General features: G+C 47.2%; 1 long non-coding RNA gene across 2 annotated transcripts; it reads right to left on the reverse strand.

The window, feature by feature from the left end:
* Positions 1 to 277: 277 nt before the first annotated feature.
* On the reverse strand, positions 278 to 6,660 carry LOC123284432 (uncharacterized). 2 transcript variants are annotated; one of them, XR_006525366.2, is made up of 5 exons: positions 6,413 to 6,660; positions 5,836 to 6,026; positions 3,917 to 4,003; positions 3,297 to 3,464; positions 278 to 2,653 (listed from the first exon to the last, which is right to left on the reverse strand). It is a non-coding gene; the product is annotated as an uncharacterized lncRNA (long non-coding RNA). The 2 variants fall into 2 exon arrangements; XR_006525363.2 differs by having other exon boundaries at positions 2,243 to 2,592.
* Positions 6,661 to 6,934: the final 274 nt, after the last annotated feature.

Genomic DNA, 6,934 nt, shown 5'->3' on the forward strand with positions numbered 1-6,934 from the left:
TGCCAAAATCAACGCACTGTGCCAAAATTAACCTCTTACTAGGAGCTTTCCTTCAATTGAGGGTAAGTTCATCAGCTGTGGACTCCAGACAATGATGTCAACTGAGAAACATAATGATGAAGCAAAAGCCAAGAGTTCCTTTGTCTTCCTCCTCCCCTAGGATAGAATGGTCCTTGGGTGGCACTAAATATTGGAGCGTGAGAACATAATTTTGCCTAGGATAACTGCTGGAGGTTGACTGGTTTTCTTTCTTTCTTTTTCTTTTTTTTTTTTTTTTAAGAAGATTAGTCCTGAGCTAGCATCTGCCTCCAATCCTCCTCTTTTTGCTGAAGAAGACTGGCCCTGAGCTAACATCCATGTCCGTCTTCCTCTACTTTATATGTGGGATGCCTGCCACAGCATGGCTTGATAAGCAGTGCGTAGTTCTGCACCCGGGATCTGAACCGGTGAACGCCGGGCCGCCGAAGTGGAGCACGCAAACTTAACCAATGCGCCACCACGCTGACCCCAAGACTGGCTTTCTTAAGTGGAGATGTTAGAGAAAAAGTGATTCATTCTGGCACTTGTTAAAAAATAGTCGGGCAGACTCTATTCAGGTGGACCATCGCCATAGTTGGAGGGATCACCACGATGGGGTGTTGCGGTGGGGAGAGAGCTTGGGCTCCACTCTGAATACAACAAGCAAAAGTGAAGATTTACAGCCTAGGCTGGGTGTCAGCTGATGGAACACTAGTGTGAGGAAACATCAGGAAGAAGGGCTCCTGCTGAGAGCTGGCCAAGGTGAGCAGACATCACCTGGGAGCTGCAGGGGGCTGAAGCACCTGACCAGATATCAAGGGTGATGAGATATCAAGGGTGAGGGACTCTAGCTCAACTTAGTAGGCTTCTGTCTAAAATTGGGCTCTTGAGAACATGCCCAAGGACCAGCTTAGTTGAAAAAGAGCTCAGAGGAACCTGATTAGAGTTTGGTCAAGGAAAGAATCTTTGTCAGGGGGGATCTGGGGATATATGAAGACTGTACTGTGATAATCTATATGTTCTATTACCTGATGGAGCTCTTTAAAAGTGGGGTATTTGAGGTTTGGCATTGGATTAATAGAACTCCTGAGGCCCTGAAGAAATTGCACCATCCATTGAGAGCCCAGGGTGCAGCTGCTGAAAGAATCCCAGCTCAACCCAGCCATCAGCAAGTTCTCTGGCTGAGTCTAGGCAGAGTCAGAAATTGAAGAGGATGAATTTCAGACTTTAATTTCCTTGAACTTCAACTCATAAACGCAAGCGAATTTTATTGTGGAGATTAGCTTCTTTGAACTTTGACTTGGCAAGGAAACTTAGTCTTTGAACTTAAAATTCTCCCTGGGAATTTGATAATGAGGGGCATTTATATGCAAATCTTGGGCATTCCTAAATTGTTGACAATTTTATTATTGAATTGTCTTTATATGGTTTATAATTGGAAGATCTTAGTGGGTCATATAATTAATTGAAAAACCTCTGCTATGCTAGGTTGGAAAATGTGGTTGGACATAATTTGGAATGGGGAAGGGAGTCAATTTTCAATCATAGGTACAGAGTACTCTTGGGTTTATGTAATTAGTGGAGTGTTCTGAACCATTTCGGAGGCTTCAGAGATAAACTCTAAACTGCCCTGCAGAGGTCCCAGGAAGATACTCACAGAAGCCATAGCTGGTCCCTGGGAACTGGGGACTCGGGGAGCACACTGCCTTGATTTAGTACTGTCTCCAGCCAGAATGGGGAGGGTGGCATTCTTGGTGGACTCTTGGCTTCATGGCTAAACCCTGTGGGTTAAACATCTAGTGTTGTTAGGGAGAAATACTTCGTCCCCATTCTTGATGTTTTCTTCAATGTGAAGTGTGGCATTACTGGTGTCTATCACCCAACAGGAAGGATTTCTTGAAATATTAGGAAGCTCATTGCCCACTGACTCAATCCACATTCTCCAATCTGGTCCTTGTTAGTAACAAAGGTGGTGTCTTCATTTTTCAACCACATCCACCTTTTCTTTGTCTTATTGATAATTGGTTGTGAGTGCAGAGTAGAAAAGAGTGGTGCTATTCAAACCCCTAAAGAACACCATCTTCGAATTGCACAGTAGTTCACAAGGCATGATTTGGTAGGTGGGGTGGTGCATGAGAATTTGCATTTCTAATAAGTTCCCACACTTTGAAAACGACAGGACAAACAACAGGAGACTATTGATCCCACAGACACGACTATCCTTGGATAATACTTTAATTTCACACTTAAAGGACCTCTTTTGCCCTGTTGGTCTTAATATATGTTACAATGTCTAAAACCAAGCTCAGAATTTCTGAAGGCCATCCATGAGCTGATTCACCTTCATTCTGTGCTTGCAACTGGACGAGCAGTTGTGTTCCATGTCGGAAGTAGGTGGTGGCCAATGAACACTTGATCCAGTGCCATTTCAAACGGCAGCCTTCAAGTTCTACAGAAACGAAAAAGCTCTCCCAACTCAAACTGCTGAAGGCTGACCGCAGGGACCACAGATGAGTGTCTCCACCCCTTCAGAGAGCCAGCCTCTGAGTCTCCTTCCGGGTTGTCCTTCAAAGGCTGGACGGAGTGACAAGAGAAACTGAATGACTGCTAATTCCACCACAAGTTTGGAGAGTATCTGTTGACGCATAAGACACCCCTGTTATAATGGTATCATTTAGATTAAAAGCAGTAAATGTCCTCTGATTCAGGTGACAAGTGGTTGGGGTCATGAGCCTTGCTTTCAGCACACACATGAAGGGGAATAGGGAAAATGCTCATCTTGTAAGGGAGGTACCAGGTCTGAAACTGAGACACAAATGGGTAAAGCCCAGAAGACAGAAGACAAAAGTTTAAGAGAATGAAAGCCCTCTGCAGGTAAGGAGAGAATTATGAGGCACTCAGACACTTGTAGTGTCTTAAAGAGTCTGTGCTCTGGAGTCTGTGCATCTACATCCCTCTTCTGAGAGATTCCTTAAGTGTAAGTAAGCATGCTAGTTTCCACACAAGGCCACAGTCCTGCCCATAGCTCATTGGACCAGAGACAGAGCCAATAGCCAGGGCTGTATGGGCACCTGATTCTTGAGAGGGATGGCTGACTTAATCAGATCTGGGCATTGAAAAGTAGCAAATGATGCTGACAGAATGCTGCAGAAGTGGAAAGACACAGAGAAAAGACAACAGGAAGAAACCAAGAATAAAAAGAAACCACAGGCAGAAGTAGGAAGGAAAAGAACAGAGAGCAGAGTAAGAAGGAGAGGTGGAGGAGTGAGAGCACTTACACCGCAGCCAGTCCCCAGGGCTGTCCTCCCGCTGAAGCTGCTGTGCTCACCTCCTCTCCCCTGCTCAGAATGCCTTCACTGGGGCTCTGCAGAAGCTTTCTTTGTCCTTACAATAAACTCCCATAAACTGAGACAGCCTGAGCACATATCTAGTTCTTGGAAACATATCTTTGTTAATAGAAACAGAGACAAGAAGAGATTGTTACAGACTAGAATCTTGGGCCCAAACCAAAAAGATGAGATTTAAGATGAGTAAGTTGTGAATTGCTTCATTTCAATTTCAAAAAGTGACCAGGTCTAACTGGTCAGTAGAGCCTCTAGATTTCAGGGGAAGGCAGCAATACCATGCACGTGGTTAAAAGCAAGCTCAGTCTCAGCTCGCCTTCCCGGAAGTTTAGTGTGTGGGGAGAGAGAGAGAGAGGGAATGACATTCTGCCTTGAGCAAATACTGGATTGATGTGAGCTCTTCAGAGCCCCACATGGTATAGAGACCCTAACTAGACAGCACGTGGGCACACAAAAACAAGCATGGTCGTGGGAGCACAGGGGAGGGGGCCTAGATGTCCCTGCACCTCCTAGACTACCTTGCCTCCCATGGCCTCACATCCCCCGCAACTGACCTGTTCAGTGACTGTACTCCCCAGCAGACTGCAAGCTTCATGAGGACAAGGACACATCTGTGTTCTTCACTGCTCTGTTCCTAGCACCTAGCACAGTGGGTTAAAATCATATTATATGAGTAACAAGTAAAATGGGAACATTAAATTTAAAAGGGAGGAAATTCAAGTGGACTGAATTGTGGTTTTCAAATATTTGCAAGAGTTTCAGGTGGAGGAGAGAGCAGTCTTACTAGGGCTGCTCAAGAGAGCAGAGTAGCAGAGGGGTGAGAGGACCGTCCTGCAGTCGGAGCCCTGAGCTCACTCCCAACTCACGCTGGCCTTGCCACTCAGACCTGAGGCATCGATCGTTTCATCATTTCTAAGCTCTCTTCGGGCTTCAACATGTAATGAAGCATGAAATGATGAGTAGACATTACTGAGAGAGAGATTTTTATTTTAATTTCACCAAAACTCTCCAGCACTTATAGATGTCAAAAATAAATTGGTTTGTTTCATAAAATAGTGCGTTCTCTGTTGATGTAAATCGTCAAGCTGCATTGGAGAACCACCTGCACCGTGTGCTGCGGCAAGGATGCTTGCATTAGATGCGATGTTGGGCAGCAGGACTTCTAGTTCTGTCAAAGCTATGAAATTCTAACTACCACAGGTGGAGTGTTTCCGTTTGGACATCAAGAATGTGAACCAAAGAAAGAAGTGGCTTCTGCTTTATTCTGTGGCTTGGCAAGTATGTGACTGAATCTTGCTGAGCCTCCATTTCCTCATCTGCTGGGGGGATCGTGATATATGCCCTTCCTACCTGAAGAGGTTGGCAAAGATCAAACAAGATAATGTTTGGACTTGGAAAATGTAAAGTGTTCTACAAACACACTGTCTGCTCCAGAGGGAGGAAAGGAAATCCCAAAGGCCCACATCGTCTGCCCTCCAGGCCAAGATTCTGTCCGAGTAAAATAAGAGTGTTGGTCCTCAATTCCCCGAAGACACCTTGAAGATACTTTGCCCCTCCCTCTCCCTGCCTGGGGATAACAAAGCTGGTAACTCGTTCTGTCAGTTGTGGTGGTTCCACTTGCCACATGAATGTCAAGCTCACTGGACCACAAGTTAATATATAAGGTCTTTTCCCTTTCTTCATGGGTACAATCCTGTTAAATTACCCCTTTATGCTCGCATCAATTTTTTTTTTTGCTTTTTAGTTTTAAGTCCTAAAATAGCATATTCCATTCGACTGCTTTAGTGCTTTCAAGGCAGTGCCTGGCGTCATGGGAGTTTAATGCAAACCAGAGTGGAGTTGGCTGAGCTTCAAGACAGCCAGAGCACACCAAATGGGTGTCGTCAAGGACAGTCTCGACATCCCAGGAGCCTAAAGCACCTACATGGCAGCCTTTCGTTCACAATCCCCTCAGCCACATGCAAACCAAATGGAAACACAAGATGGTTTTTTTTCATCCCCATTTTACTGAGAGGAAAACCTAAGCACAAAACACTTAAGCGCCTTTACAAAGATCGCTTGGCCCCACCAGTGCTGGACCAGAGTTTACAAATTTGGCTTCCTATTGGCACATTACTCTTGCTACTAAGCCTTCAGACTCCATCACATGGTTCAGCATTTCCCATGGGTTGATTCTATTCCCAGCTCACTCTTGTAGTCTTCCACCCGCCGCCAGCCTGGCTAGGAAAGCCTCTGACTTCCATCGAGGTCCCTTCTCAGGCAATCCGGAAAAGGCCCAGAACAAGAAAGGCCCTCAGCTCAAGAGGCAGGGACCAGGAGAGCCAGCCAGCTTCTGCTGGGACATTTCAGCGTTGGGCCCTTACAGCTCTCAGAATACTGGGAACAAGTGTAACTGAGGAGCTTAAAGTCTGCAGGAGGGAGGGGGGATGCTGAGTGAAGGGGAGGCCCCAGCTACGAGCGCACAGCTACTCACAGTTTAAAAGCACTTTCCTGCTGTCACCTGGTTGGGTCCTGGTGATGATGCAGTGAGATCTGAGGTCTGGCAGATGGGGCGCTGTCCGCTTTACAGAAAGTCAGCCCAGGTTACACGACATCCGTGGTCACGTAGCTGGTGAATGTCAGAGCTGCCCGTAAACTGCAGTCTTCAGATGGCACTGGAAGATTCTGTCGCCCATAAATGAATCTCAAGCATTGACTCTCATTTACAGAGATATATTTAGGAAAAGAAGTCTCTTTTTTGGTCTCCCAGAAACAACACCAGAAACTCTGCCCGCCCTTCTCCCTCTGCAAAAAGCTGACCCCATGCTATAGCTAGGAGGTTTGCTCACACATTTCTCCTTCCAGGTGAGGGAGGTCCCTTTTCCCTAGATCTGGCTTTTCTATGAGAACCCCAAAAATAGAGGCTGGAAATGTTTGTTCTTACTTTTCAAAGCAGTCAGAGACTTCCTCATGCCCAGAGGGAAAGGGACTGTCCCGAAAACACTCCTGCACAAGAGTCCCCTCTTTCTTCTCCCTCCCTCCCCTACCTGCCCCCCATGGAGATTGCTCACCGTTCCCTAGCACCCCTTCCTTGCCAGCACAGCCAGCCTGCCAGCTCACACTTCCTGCCTTCTCAGCAGGCAGCCTCTCCTTCAGCACCTATGAGGGCGGAGGGCTGGGCAGGCCAGCAGAACGCAGGTCTGAGGGGAGGCGAGCCTCGGCAGCTCTCCTAGGGGAGCCCCTCTGCCCACCCGCATGGCGCATGGCGCAGCGCAGGGCCTGGCGGCAGAGCCTCCCCGCAAGTTGGAACAGGACTCCCGCCTCCGCTCTCAGCAGTCGGCTTTAAATAGGATTAGTGAGAGAGAACATTCTAAACACTGCTCTGAGAGGTTCCAGAACAGGCAGCCGGCTACTTCCTCTCAAGCTGCCATTTCGGGCCAGATGCCCTGGCTGCCTCCCCTAAGTTGGAGCTAACTCTTTTGCACTCAGCATTCCCGCTCTGCTCTGAACCTAACCTTGGGCTTTCAAGGACAAAATGAAGTCCTATTGTCCCCCCAACTAGCTCCTCAGCCCATGGCTAGTGCCAGAGAGCT

Source organism: Equus asinus, chromosome 3 (genome assembly GCF_041296235.1).
Source record: "Equus asinus isolate D_3611 breed Donkey chromosome 3, EquAss-T2T_v2, whole genome shotgun sequence".
NCBI lineage: Eukaryota > Metazoa > Chordata > Mammalia > Perissodactyla > Equidae > Equus > Equus asinus.